This window comes from Palaemon carinicauda, chromosome 21 (assembly GCF_036898095.1).
Source record: "Palaemon carinicauda isolate YSFRI2023 chromosome 21, ASM3689809v2, whole genome shotgun sequence".
NCBI lineage: Eukaryota > Metazoa > Arthropoda > Malacostraca > Decapoda > Palaemonidae > Palaemon > Palaemon carinicauda.
The window spans coordinates 43,319,758-43,334,565 of NC_090745.1; positions in this window are offsets into that span (position 1 = coordinate 43,319,758).

Consider the following 14,808-nt stretch of genomic DNA (forward strand, 5'->3'; position numbering starts at 1 on the left):
GGCTCGATATGATTGTGTTGATTCTAGGAAGTCGATCTAAAATCTGGATCCTATCAAATACCCATTCAAGAAGACAGTAAAAACAAAACTGCATTTATAGCCATAAACCAATTATTTCAAATGAATTTTCTTCCTTTCGGGGATAAAAATGCCACCAGTTATTTTTCTAGAGTAATGATAGCAGTATTGTCTCCCTTAATTGGCCCAAATGTTCTTCTATATCTAGATGATATCATAGTTAGAGGGAAAAAGCAGAACATACATGAGTTTGTACTACACGTTTTACTTATATGCGACACAGAACCACAATACCTATTAAAAAAAAATAAAATAATCTTATGACGTAATGATTTCAAATAGCCCATGCTCCTTTGCACTTGGCTTGCTTCACGCCACTTTCTTCTCTCCCTGCCCAGCTCATCTAAGCTCTTGCTGAATACTAGTATATCCATTGACTGGTGAAAAATTACACCTATATTTGAAATAAACTTGATGTTGGTTAAATTGGTGTTTCACTCAACTCTATCAAATGACAATGCATGTAACATTTATACTTTAATATCATGGTTATGAATAAAAAAAAAAAAAAAAAAACAGAAATTTATAATTATATCCATTGTTTACGTTTATGCTTTCCAAATCAGCTGATTAAGGCATGCTACCAAAAAAATATTTCATATTTCGTAAAAAATCATTTATTACGAAGATATTTATGATTTTAATTTATAAACGCCTCTGCATCTCTCTTTAGGAATTGGTATAAAAATAGAACACAATTTACGGAATGATTATAACATTACTAGCGATAATTTTATCATTTTCTTTTATTTTTCTGATCAAATGAAGTAAAAGATGGGATAAATATTGTTACCAGGTTACTGTAGATCTCGGATAGTACTGTGCACGAGACAGCATATCAGAAATTGAACCGTGCTTCAAGTTGCTACATATAACTACAAAAATGGTTAGTGGTCGTTTTATAAAATATATACAATTAGTTAATTTTAAATTGTATAAATAGTCTACAGTATTACACTACAGAGAGTTTATTAACTATGTACTGCACTCTACAATACTGTACAGTATATGGATGTAGGCTACATGTGTGGTGAGTTGTGAAAGTAGTCGAGTCATCTGAATAAAAATTGCAAACCTCTACAGTACACTTAAGCTGTGCTGTATTGATATTACTATACGCATTGTACAGTAATATAGACTACAGTATCAGCAAGCATTATACTGTATATTATTACTAGATAGGATTATCAGTGTTTTACTATAATTGTATGATGTGAGAAAGCAGGCAGTTAGGTGATAAATGAGAAGTGAGATGAATGCAACTAACTGTATTTCAATGATGTATCAGTTTATATTTATATACAACCCTTTCCGAGAAAGAAGGGCAAACAAATTTGAACACAATGATTCAAGAACATATAGGCTTAAACAGGTTATCAGTGCCAGAGGAGAGCCATAACAATGATATAAAATAAACAGAAATACCAATAGTGTCCGAGTGTGTCTGATACACATGCTGTACATGGCTCCCCCCTAATAAAAACACATGTGAAATAGGACACCCTGCTCTTGAGAAGTACACTGTAGTTGGGTCATATTGCAGGGGATATGCAGGTTTAAGGCAATGTATGGAGATCCAGTCTTCTTTGCCGCGAATTTTTAGTAAGAACACCTTCGTTGTTTGACGGATCATGAGGAAGGGGCCCGTGCAATGGGGTGTTAGCAATGGCTTGCTAGTGTCGTTGGGCAGGAAAACGTTCGATGCCTTATGCATATCATTCGGTATGTATTGCTTCGCTGGATCATGTAAGTCTGGTGGCATGAAGTAATTTCTCCCACAACATGAAGTAAATGCTAGATATTGTCGGAGGAGGTTGTCAATGGAAATAAATTGGCAAGGATGACCAACAGGTTGCCATACACCATTTCAGCATGCAAGATATACAAAGTAACCTTAAAGGAGTTCTTAGTCCCAGGAGGACCCAGGAAAGCTGAATAAACCAATTGGAGTCCTTGCAGCGGGACATCAAAGCTACTTTGATGTCTTTGGCACAGAGTTGTAGGTGGTTGTCTGTTGTAGGGTGATTCCACAGGAGATTTGCTAATGATGTCCATAATTGTGAGATGAAAGTGGTACCCCTGTTAAAAGTATTATGCTCAGGGATACCAAATCTTGCTATCCATCCTTAGAGTCAGGTAGATGCATACAAGGTGGACAATGAGGTTTCCTTGAAGAATGGCTAGAGACGAATGAGTGTAGTGATCAATGACTGTAAACAGGTAATGATGTCCTTCTGTTGTGGGTATGGGACCTACAACATCGACGTGAATGTAGGCAAATCACCGCAGAGGTCGAGGAATCCGTGTGTCTATGTACTTTTGAGGTTTTGGATTGAAGTACAGGTGCAGACCCAATCCTTAGCATCCTTAGCAATGCCATACCAAATTAACTTTATCCTCAGTACATGTGCAGTAGAACGACGCGAGGGATGTAAAAGGCCATGAATGAAATCAAACAACTGTTGGCGCATGGGAGAAGGTATCAACGGTCCAGGTCTAACAGTACTGACGTCACAGAGGAGGGTCGCGTTGGAGTCGTCAAAAGGAATGTCCTCAAAATGGAGTGATGTGCAGGATGTCCTTCATTGGGCTTCTGTTAAGGCGTTATAATCTAATCCCAGATGCACGAAGGCCAATGTATTTCTTGACAAGTTATCGGTAATGGAATTCATTTTCCCAGCGACATGTTGAAGGGAACAATTGCATTCAGCTATGGCGGGGAGATGTCAGCGTTGATGGGAGGACCAGGCGTCGGATTGTCGAGGTTAGGTATGCACTAGAGGCATGTCGTCTGTGCGAGGATGAGGGGCGTACCCTCCAAGAAGTGGTGAAAGAGTGCAGCGCCAACAATTCACGGTCGAAGGTATGGTAGCTGGATTCCGACTTGGACAGTGCTCTAATGAAGAAGGCCAAAGGGGGGAGGGGGGGGGGGGTGTTGTAAGCTGTTGACCGCCTGCTCGAGTTCTGCTTCATTAGTGACGTTGCTGTGATCAATGGAGAGAAAGAGAGGTGCATGTGGCTCAAGAAAAGTGAGAGAAGCAGTGTTTGATAGGACATTTTATGTGTGGCAGAAGGCCGCTTCTTGAAGGGGACCCCCTATTCATGTCTTTTGGCTTGCCATTGAGGGAGGTGTAAAGGGGGAGGAGTGGTGGTGGTGGCTAGCAGGAAACGGTGATAATAATTGATAATGACTAATAATTATCACAGTGCTTTGACGGTTGAGGGAATGAGGAAATTCTGAACGGCTGCTACCTTCTCAGGGAGGGTATGGACTCCTTCAGGAGTGATGCGGTGCCGTAAGAATAGTAATTTTTTGGCGCCAACAGTACACTAGTCGTACAAAACTACGTCATTCTGTTGTAGGCGGTCAAACATGATGAGTAGATGACGGAGGTGTTCCTCTTTAGAGGAAGAGAACACAATTATGTCATCCACGTAACATACAAAGAATGGGCGGTCCCCTAAGAGGCCATTCAGGAGACATTGAAAAGTGACCCCAGCATTAAGAAGGCCAAAACAGGATAATTGAAGGTGTGTGTACCGAAGGGGTCTTGGGGATGTCTTCTGGTTTCATGGGTACTTAATAATACCCCTTCAGGAGGTCGAGCATGGAGAAAACCTTTGCTTTTTCCAAGTAAGAGGTCACATTGGCGATTTTTGGGAGGGGGTAGTGATCCTGTTCTGTCTGCATGTTCAGGTGCCTGTAATCACCTCACAGACGCAGAGAGCCATTTTTCTTTAGGACGATAAGTAAGGGTGACGACCATGGGCTTGAGGCCTTTTGCAAAGCCCCATTTCTTCCATTTCAGGGAACATTTGTTTAGCGTCTGCCAAACAATCCAGTGCCAGTCATCTCAATCTTGCATACACTCGCGGCCCGGTCTTCTTGATATGGTGATGAATATTATGTTTAGCTGGAGCAGTGGGCATTTGATAAAGTTCTGGACAGAAAACTTCCTGGTACGACCAGAGGAGATTGGTGTAGGCATCCATTGGTGTGCTGATGTGGAGAGCGAGGTCGGAGTGGGTAGGTTGGTGACGTGTCAAGGGGTACAAATCCCAGTTGACTTAACTTACCAACAGTGAGCGACATCAACCAGGAGTTGGAAATATGAGGGGAAGTCTGCACCTAGAATTAGCAATGTGGCATCAGCCACGAGAAATTTCCAATTATATTTGGTACTTCCAAATAATAAAGTGAAGGTTTCACAACTGTGGGCGGGTATCGCATATCCGTTGGCAGCTACCAGGCGTATGTCGGCAGACTTAGACAGACTACATCATGTCAATGGCCTTAGCAGAAGATAACGGCAAGCACCTGTTTCTACCAAAAATGACATGCCCATACCTACATCACGTAAAAGGAAGAGATTAGTGACAGGGGAGGCCACTGCCACAAGCGATCGCCTACTTGAAAGTTTCTCACCACCATCAACCATTCGTACATTTCTTCCAGTAACCCCTAATTTGGAGTGATAGTAACATTACTATGGCCCATGGATGACAGTAAGAAGCTGGATAGGTCGTTGGCGGCTTTGTCGCCGCTCTGGCACGTTACAGGGTGGGTGTTTGTTTCCAACCCCATTCATGTCTTCTTCGGTCGATATTGAATAGTTGTTCACTTTGTCAGGAGTGGAGGCATTGATGGAGGTCTTGAAGGTCATTAGGTGGCTATCCATAAGGGGGTCGATTTTGGTCATCAGGTCCTTCATGGGCAAAATATTGACATTAAGGATGACAACACAAATATTCGGGTAGGCTCCATACCCAAACGGAAAGCAGTAGAATCATTTCACTAGGAGAGCGGTCTGTTTTAGGTTGAAGGCGAGCATTACTGGTCATTTTTCTGAGGGCAAGAGAAGCTTTTTGGTCCCCCAACGGTTCTTATGGAAGCTGGAAAAATTTTTGCTATGGGGGCAGCCGGTGATGGTGAGTATTGCTCCAGGAGGTATGTTTTGAAGGTGTTGTACATTATTGGGGTGTCTCATTGCTCGCAATGGAAAATTAGAGATTTCCAGGAAAGTGTTCGCAGGGATCACCATGAGAAGATAATTTGCAATGGAGCTTAAATTAGACACAACATTGATGTGAAACTAGACTTCAGCACGTTGGAACCAGGCGAATGATTCTTAGCTGGTGAAGGACAGTAGATTCAAGGACGTGGCAATGATAGTGGAGTCAGGGACGGAATGCAGCATCATCATACAGTAAGACACACCAGTGAGGGGAAGGCACTGATCACTCCGCTGGCACCATTGTACAAGTGGGTAGTTAGGTGTTAACTGAGAAGCAAGATGAATACAACTAACTTTATTTCTATGAAGAATGAGTTTATATACAACCCTTTCCAAGAAAGAACGGCTCAAAAATTCTAACACAATGATTCAAGAACATACAGGTTATCAGTGCCAGGGGAGAATGATATCGATAATAGAAAAAAAAAACAAAAATACCGTTACTGAGTACAAGCCTGTGTGATACACGTGCGGCAAAGATCACTATATAATAAAATTATATTTTCGGTCAGTGGAACGACTATGTACTGTAGTGTTACATACTGTACTGTTGCCCTACAGTGTCCAGTATGTAGTGTAAAGGTGTGTACTTGTACTGTACACTTACTGATTTAATTACACACTATCTATAATGGGATATAAAGCAAGTAAAACAATATTAGGTAGTTCTTAGTGTGTTAATCATCCAGGCATAGGCAATTAGCAGTGAGTAGTTAGGTTAGGTTAGCAGTTATCCTACCCTAGGGCATCAAATATACGTGAATTTTAATTTTTTGCACCTGTGTCTGTTAATCAACCCTCACGAAAAGTGGGGCCTGGCTGGAACAATAGTATTCAAAAAGTTTTAAATGTGCCGTAATGGTATGAAAATAAATTAATCAAAATGTACTTTTTTTCTATAACCAAGTAGATTATTTTAGATCGTATAATTAACACATAAGTTATCCAACCTTGCCTTAGTAAATTAGAAACTATTAGAGATAACTAGGCAGCATTACATTAAGGAATTAATTGGGTTCCTTGCCCTTCTAGGGTATTATCGTAAATTCAAAAGAGGTTTTGGGGATATAGCGAGACCCTTGGATGCTTTAAAGAAACAAAAGTAATGAATTGGTGAGTGGGAGGATAATGAGTACTTAACCAATTGAAAGCTGCCTTAACTAGCGATGAGTTACGCGCATATCTTAGATTTTATCACACATTTTTAGTGACAACAGATGTAAGTAGCTTAGATATTGATGGTGTAATTTTTCAACGAGATGATGAGTGTAGAGACCCACCCCTTTGTTTTTTCACCATGGGCACAGAAGAATTGTAGTACCTTTGATTGAGAAGTATTGGCTACTCATTGAATTCTGGAGAGGCATGGGTTCTTTTCATTAGGTCAGCCAATTAAGTGAAAAGGTATCATCTGCCCTTACATGATTCCTTTTATGAGGGAGATTTGACATCTAGACAACCTAGGTGAATTGAAAGATTGTTTAACATAAAGGGGCATGCCCACATAGAGGGTAACGCTAACAAAGTAGTTGATGCCCTCTCTAGAAGTGCAGTTATAGGAGTAACTACTAGGGCAAAAAATAGGAAAGAAAAAAAATTGAGTTACACCATTAGAATAAAAAATAGGATATGAATAAACATGAGGAGTACTCAGGGAATGAGAACCACGAGAGAGAGACAGAGAGAAAGAGTAAACGTGAGTGTGTGTGGGTGACAGAGGACAATGACATTGGGGCATGAAGAATGAGTGCCCTGATGATACATATGTGATTGACCATAGAAGGTTGGGACATAAAGGAATTACGAGAGGAATAGAAAAAGAGAAATGGATGGAAAGAGTGCCAGGAGTAATTTAAAGTGATTAAGAAAGTTACCAATGTTTCTGAATAGGCCTCCTGAGAATTATTTGATAGAAAACATCTTATATTGTGCTTGTGCGAGGAGGGGAGGGAAGTTTTGTGCCCGGCTAGTTCTTCCTCCGTCTTTAATTAATCAATCCATCCACATTGGACACGCATGTCCATATGCAGGGCATTTGGGGATTGATAGAACAATAAGAAGGGGTCGTAAATCCTTCTTTTTGTTAGGAATAAAAAGATTTATAGGAGGGTATATAAAAAGATGTTATGCTCGTATTGTTTTAAGGAACATAAAAACAATGTACCGCCAGAAAGTGTCCTGTGATTCCTAATAATTTTCATAGGGTGTATACGGATGGGGTAGGAAAATTTCCTACTGGTATTGCAAAACGTATATATATATATATATATATATATATATATATATATATATATATATATATATATATATATATATATATATATATATATAATATATATATATATATATATATATATATATATATATATATATATATATATATATATATATATATATATATATATATATTATAGAGATATGTATATATATAAATATGTATATATATATATATATATATATATATATATATATATATATATATATATATATATATATATATATATATATATATCTTTATTATATATATATATATATATATATATATATATATATATATATATATATATATATATATATATATATATATATATATATATATATATATATATATATATATATATATATATATATATATATATATATATTTATATATATATATATATAATATATATATATATATATATATATATATATATATATATATATATATATATATATATATATATATATATATATATATATATATATATATATATACAAACACACACACTCACATATAAAACTATATATATATATATATATATATATATATATATATATATATATATATATATATATATATATATATATATATATATATATATATATATAGATAGATGTGTTTTGTCATATTTCAGATAAACCTTATGTTTAATACATTAATATATGGATTCTCTTACTGTCCTCGGGATTAGAGTCTCGAGGTGAAATCACTCAGAGAAAATAGCACATGACCGGTTGGAAATCAAACCCTGGTCCAGGATGCTTGTATGACAGTGACCTTACCTTCGTGGCTAAATGATATGGTCTCTATCATACAAGCATCCTGGACCAGGGTTCGATTCCTGGCCAGTCAGATGCTATTGGTTTTGAGTGATTTTGCCTCGTGACTCTTATCCTGAAGACGGTAAGATAATCCAGATATTACTCTATTACATATAAGACCTATTTGAAATAAATAAATAAATACATACATATATATGTATATATATATATATATATATATATATATATATATATATATATATATATATATATATATATATATATATATATATATGTTATGAACTCTTAAGAGATGGTAACGAGTTCACAGATTCTTCATCTATCATAAAGCCCTTACCACTATGATAATGAGTAGGACTCGTACCAGAACAAAAACAATCCAAGAAACTTCCTCAAAGAGAAGGATACAGAGACAAAACAAACACTTAAATTATTTATTACAATTAATAACTTAAAATTACAAAGAAATCCCTTTAAAACTGAACTTTAGAGAAGAAAAACAAACTGTTTATTACAATTCCTCAGACACATTCACCTAGCTAACTAGCATACTAAAGTAAAAGAAAAAGTTACTAGGTAGAGATAGAAACTACATATGCCCGGGTCGTTGTGATAAAAGGAGACAAAGTAAGAAAATATCCTTAAACCTAATTGATTAACACAGTTAAATGGCAATAAACATACATTGTGAAAACCGAAAAATAAACGTCATCCAGCTAATATCAATTAACTCTTCTACAAATACCATTCCCTCAGCAACACGTCACATAGTTTTATCTCCAACTGTAAATGTCAGCAATACCACCAAGTAGGAGACACTCAACATAAGTCGTCTATGGGTTGGATTGGTCACAGTATAACACACAGGGTCTCGGATCTTACCCTTTCTCCGCCCCTGGGAGGCCCCTTGACGACTCCAGAGGTTCAGCAAGCTGAGGGCACGGGCAACGATGGATGAAGCTCGCATCCAAAAGTACGAAATGTAAGGCAGGGCATCACACGAACTGAAGAGACTTCAGTACAAATACAATTCATAGGGGATGGCAATGAACACTTCCAAGATGCCACCAGCTGCACAAACATTGAGGACGTCTTCAGAATATTTCACAAAACTTGCCACATGCCGTCAGGAAATATGGGAGCTGAAAACCTCTCTATAAGGAGCCGAGTCGCTAACTGTCGTTTTTCACTCCAAAGGGCCCCACATCACCAGCGGTGACGAAAACAAAACAGGCGATGAACAGCCGAAAGATCATCAACATGAAAAGATGAAAACACTTACATGGGTGACCTACCAATTTAAAACTACAATTACCCTTTGAGGGGAGGAAAACATCCCAAGTCCAGCCTTCAAAAGATATATAAACAAAACTGGACAAAACTGGACAAAAACAAGCAAAAATTTACTTTAAAGTGCAAAATCAAATGCACAGCAAAAAGAGAAAAAATAAATTAAATACGTTAATTCCATTACAATATATATATATATACATATATATATATATATATATATATATATATATATATATATATATATATATATATATATATATATATATATATATATATATATATATGTGTGTGTGTGTGTGTGTGTGTGTGTGCGTGCGTGGGTGTGCATGTATATCACTGCGCATTTACTCGTTATACTCATACTTACACAATGTTTTATAAATCAGCAAATTCATTAGCCCTAGTCCTGTGCTTTTTCATTACTAGCTTTGGTTTCCCGTGAAAATTTCGATAAGTTATAATGGTCTTATGTTCAAAAATAAGGTAGTGAAATTGATGAAAATTGAATACTTTTCAGTGACCACATATTGACCTTCAACTAATGGCTTATTGGAATCTCAATAGTGCAGTCGTTTGAAATCTATGGTAATTCAGTGGCCGATGACCCCTGTCATTGGTACGCCATGCTTCTTATGGCTGAGTTACCTTTAAGCATTGCATATAAATCCTTGCTCAAAGAAACGGCTTTCTTTCTAGTGTATGTCCCGGATTCCATGTTACTATATACGGTGTTAATAAATTCACAACAGCTGCCAAATTACTCAACTGAGTAATATGCTGAACTTATTTACTAAATCTCTTAAAGAGAGTAATGAGCACCACTGAAATGTTTTTGAAAAGAGCTAAGGAAAAACACATCTCAAAGTATGATTGACAATCCAAATCTGCACTGGTAAAGATATTTTTGGCCAATTGTGTGTATTTGAAACAAGTAAAACTTTTAAAACACAAACTAGAGCCAGCGTCTTTGGCTCCGTACCAAGTAAAGATGGTTAAATCTAACAGTGATACAAAATATTATTAGTGAAGCAGTCTGAACATCATCAGGCACATGCACATGTAGTTCCGGAAGAGGTAGTTTTCAAAAGTGTCAATCAAGGTGTACCTCCATTTCCGAGCATTCCTCATATTCCTCGGGTTGATGAGTATCATTTTTTTCTGGGGGGGTTGGGGCGGGTGATAATATTAGAACAGACACCATTTCTTCTTTTGACGTGTCCTAAATAAACTTGATGATACAGTGTGTTCAAATTTGGGTGTTTTGTTTAGTGAAGTGGGGTGATGTGACGGTTTTGCTGTGACTAGCAACAGGTATGATATACTGCTGAGTAGGCCTGATATAAAATGAGAGAGAGAGAGAGAGAGAGAGAGAGAGAGAGAGAGAGAGAGAGAGAGAGAGAGAGAGAGAAAGAGAGAGAGAGAGAGAGATCAAAGAGTCAGGTGTAATCTGTCAGTCAGATGCATTATTAATGATTTATTTATGTTTCGTTGTTGCGGGACCGGGGCGGTTCCCGAAGGGCAAGTGGCTATGGGTGTGATGGGCAAGAGAAGGTTGTGACTGAAAAGCGAGATGAATGCAACTGAGTAACTTTATTACGACATATTGAGTATATATACACACAAGATCCCAGTAAGAAGGTCACAAAATACAGACATGCTATTTCTTGTCAAACCGGCAACCGTTTCTATTAACAGTTAACAGTAGAATATGCAGACAGGTTACTGTCAGTGCCAGGGGAGAGTGAAGATACAAAGGATAATATATACAAAATAGAGAAATGTCGTTACTATGTACGCTCATGTGACACACGGGTAGTACATGGCTCCTCCCCCTAAAAATGACATACTGTACATGTTAAATGGGGCGTCTTGATCTAGCGAGGAGAACTGTAGGGAGGTCATTTGGCAGGAGATAAGCAGTTTTTAGGCAATCAATTGAGATTCAGTCTTCTTTGTCCCGAATGTTTAGTAAGAATGCTTTCGGATTGCGTCGGATCACAAGGAAAGGGCCCGTGTAAGGGGGCGTTAGCGATGGCTTGCTAGTGTCGTTGCGTAGGAAGATGTGCGTTACAGAGTGCATGTCTGTCGGTATGTGATGCTTTGCAGGGGGCTTGTGAGTCTAGCAGCACGGCGTAAATTTTCCCACGACGTGACGTATGCGCTGGAGGTCATAGGAGGATGTTACAGAAGGAAAAAATTGGGCAGGGACGACCAACGAGTCACCATGCACCATTTCAGCTGCCGAGACGATCGGTGTGTCTTTAGGAGTGGTCCTTAGTCCCAGGAGGACCCAGGGAAGCTGAGTAAACCAGTGGGAGTCCTTCCAGCGACATGAAAGCTGCTTTGAGGGTGCGATGAAAACGTTCAACTATTCCATTGGCAGCTGGGTTGTAGGCAGTTGTTTGATGTAGGGTGATGCCAAGGATTTTCGCTAGTAATATCCACAATTGAGACGTGAAAGTGGTACCTCTGTCAGAAGTAATATGCTCAGGGATACCAAATTTTGCTATCCATCATGAGAGTAACGCAGATGTACATGAGGCGGACATTGCAGTTTCCATGGGAATGGCTTCAGGTCAATGAATGGAGCGGTGGATGACGGTAAATAGGTAACGGTGTCCTTGTGATGTGGGTCGGGGTCCTACAACGTCGACGTGAATGTGGACGAAATGACGGTGAGGTTGAAGAAATGTGCCCACTCCTGACGTCACAGAGGAGGGTGGTGTTGGAGTTGTCGAGGGATGTGCAGGATGTCCTACATGCTTGAAACTCTGGATCCTGTTGTTGGGTTTCAGCCAAGGCGTTGTAATCCAATCTCTGTTGAACAGAGGCCAACCTGTTTCTTGACAGGGCATCGGCAACGGGATTCATTTTCCCTTGGACGTGTTGAAGGGTGCAATTTTATTCAGCCACGGCGGAGAGATGTCGGCGTTGACGGGCGGACCAGGCGTCAGACTGTTGAGTGAAGGCGTGCACCAGAGGCATGTGATCTGTGCGGATGACGTAGGGCGTACCTTTTAAGAAATGGCGAAAGTGACAGACAGCCAAGTGCACCGCCAGCAAGTCGCGATTGAAGGTAGAATAACCCAATTCTGGCTTGGACAGTTTTCTGCCGAAGAAGGCCAATGGGCATGGTGAGCCGTTAACCACCTGTTCGAGTACTGTACCAATAGCGACGTCACTGGCATCGGTGGAGAGAAGGAGAGGGGCATGTGGGACGGGAAAAGTGAGAGCAGCAGCAGTTGATAGGGCATTCTTTGCAGTGCAGATGGCCGCTTCTTGAAGGGGACCCCACTTCAGGTCTTTAGGCTTGCCCTTGAGGGAGGGGTAGAGGGGAGCAAGAGTGGCAGCAATGGCTGGCATAAAACAGTGATAATAGTTGATCATGCCCAAAAATTCCTGCAGTGCTTAGACGGTTGAGGGCGTTGGGAAGTTCTGAACGGCTCTTACCTTCTCAGGGAGGGGATGGACTACTTCAGGAATGATGCAGTGTCCTAAGAACGACACTTCGTTGGCACCAAAGTTACACTTGTCGTACCAGACGACAAGGCCGTTTTGTTGCATTCGGTCGAGCACGATGGGCAGGTGACGCAGGTGTTCCTCTTTTGAGGAAGAGAACACAATTTTGTCGTCCACGTAACATACACAAAAGGGGAGGCCCCTAAGATACCATCCACGAGACGTTGAAAAGTGGCCCAAGCATTACGAAGGCCAAAACAGGAATAATTGACTGTGTATATACCAAAGGAAGTTGTGATGGCGGTTTTGGGGATGCCTCCTGGGTTCATAGGCACCTGATAATACCTCTTCAGGGGGTCAAGCATGGAGAAAACCTTCGCTTTGTGTAGGTAGGAGCTCACGCCGGCAATGTTTGGAAGGGGGTAGTGATCCGGTTCTATGTGCATGTTCAGGCGCCTGTAATCCCCACACGGACGGAGGACCCCCTCTTTCTTCAGGACGATGTGTAAGGGTGACGACCATGGACTGGAGTCTTTTTGGCAAAGGCCCATTTCTTCCAATTAAGCGAACATCTATTTGGTGGCTGCCAATTGATCCAGTGCTAGACGTCTGAATTTGGCAAAGACTGGGGGTCCCGTCATCTTGATATGGTGATAAATACCATGTTTGGCAGGAGCCATGGGCATTTGGTATGACGTGAGGAGGTGGGCGTAGGCATCTGTGGGTGCTCTGATGTGGAGAGCGAGGTTGGAGCGGGCGGGTTGAAGACATATCATCAAGTACGAGTCTGCGTTTACCAATCGTCGGTGGGCAACATCGACCAGAGTGTGGAAATGAGAGAGGAAATCTACACTGATGATTGGCAATGTGACATCAGCAACGAGAAACTTCCCGTCAACTTTGCCGTCTCAAAACGATAATGTGAGGTTCTCCTAACCATAGGCAGGTAACCCAGATCCCTTGGCAGCTACCAGGTGGATGTCAGCAGATTTAGACAGACTACATCGTGTCCTGAAGAGTTCCCTTGGCAAAAGAGAACGACAAGCACCCATATCTACCAAAAATCGCACGCCCGTTCCTGCAGCATGTAAAAAGAAAAAATTAGAAACACTGGAGGCCACCGCCACCAGCGATGGCCTACTTACAAGTTTTTTGGCCACTGACAATCCTTGGCACATTTCTTTGCGGCAGCCCCGAATCTGGAGTGGTAATAGCAAAACTGCGGCCAATAGGCAGCAGTAAGTGGCTGTAGAAGTCGTTGGTTGGGGCGCGAGCGAGTGGTGGGTGATGGGTTGCTTTGTCACCGCTCAGGCACGTCACGGGGTAGGTGTGTGTGTCCTACGGCATTCACGTTAGCTTCGGCTGACGTTGAATAGGTGTCCTCTTTGTCAGGAGTGGAGGTGTTGATGGAGGTTGCGAAGGTCGTGAAATGGCTGTCCATAAGGGCGTTGGCTTTGGTCATCAAGTCCTTTATGGGTAAACTATCGACATCTGGTATGGCAGCATGTACAGGTTCAGGTAAACGCAGTGCCCAAAGGGCATGGAGTAGTTTTACCTCACGAAGAGAGCAGTCTGCGGCAGGTTGCAGGCGAGTGATACTGGTCATTTCCCTGAGGGTATGCAAAGCCCTTTGGTCCCCCAATGGTTGCTGAGACAGCTTAAAAAGCTTTACTATATAGGCGTCTGGCGACGGCGAGTACTGCTGCAGAAGGTATGTTTTAGGGCGTCATACGCTATTGGGGTGTCTCCTTGTTCACAAAGCCAGTCAGAGATTTCCAGGAAGGTGTCCTTTGGTATCACCTCAAGAACATAATCTGCTTTGGTGGTCGAGTTAGTCACTTCCTTGATGCGGAACTGGACTTCTGCGCACTGAAACCAAGTAGACGCCTCTGCGCTGGCGAATGACGACAGTTTGAAT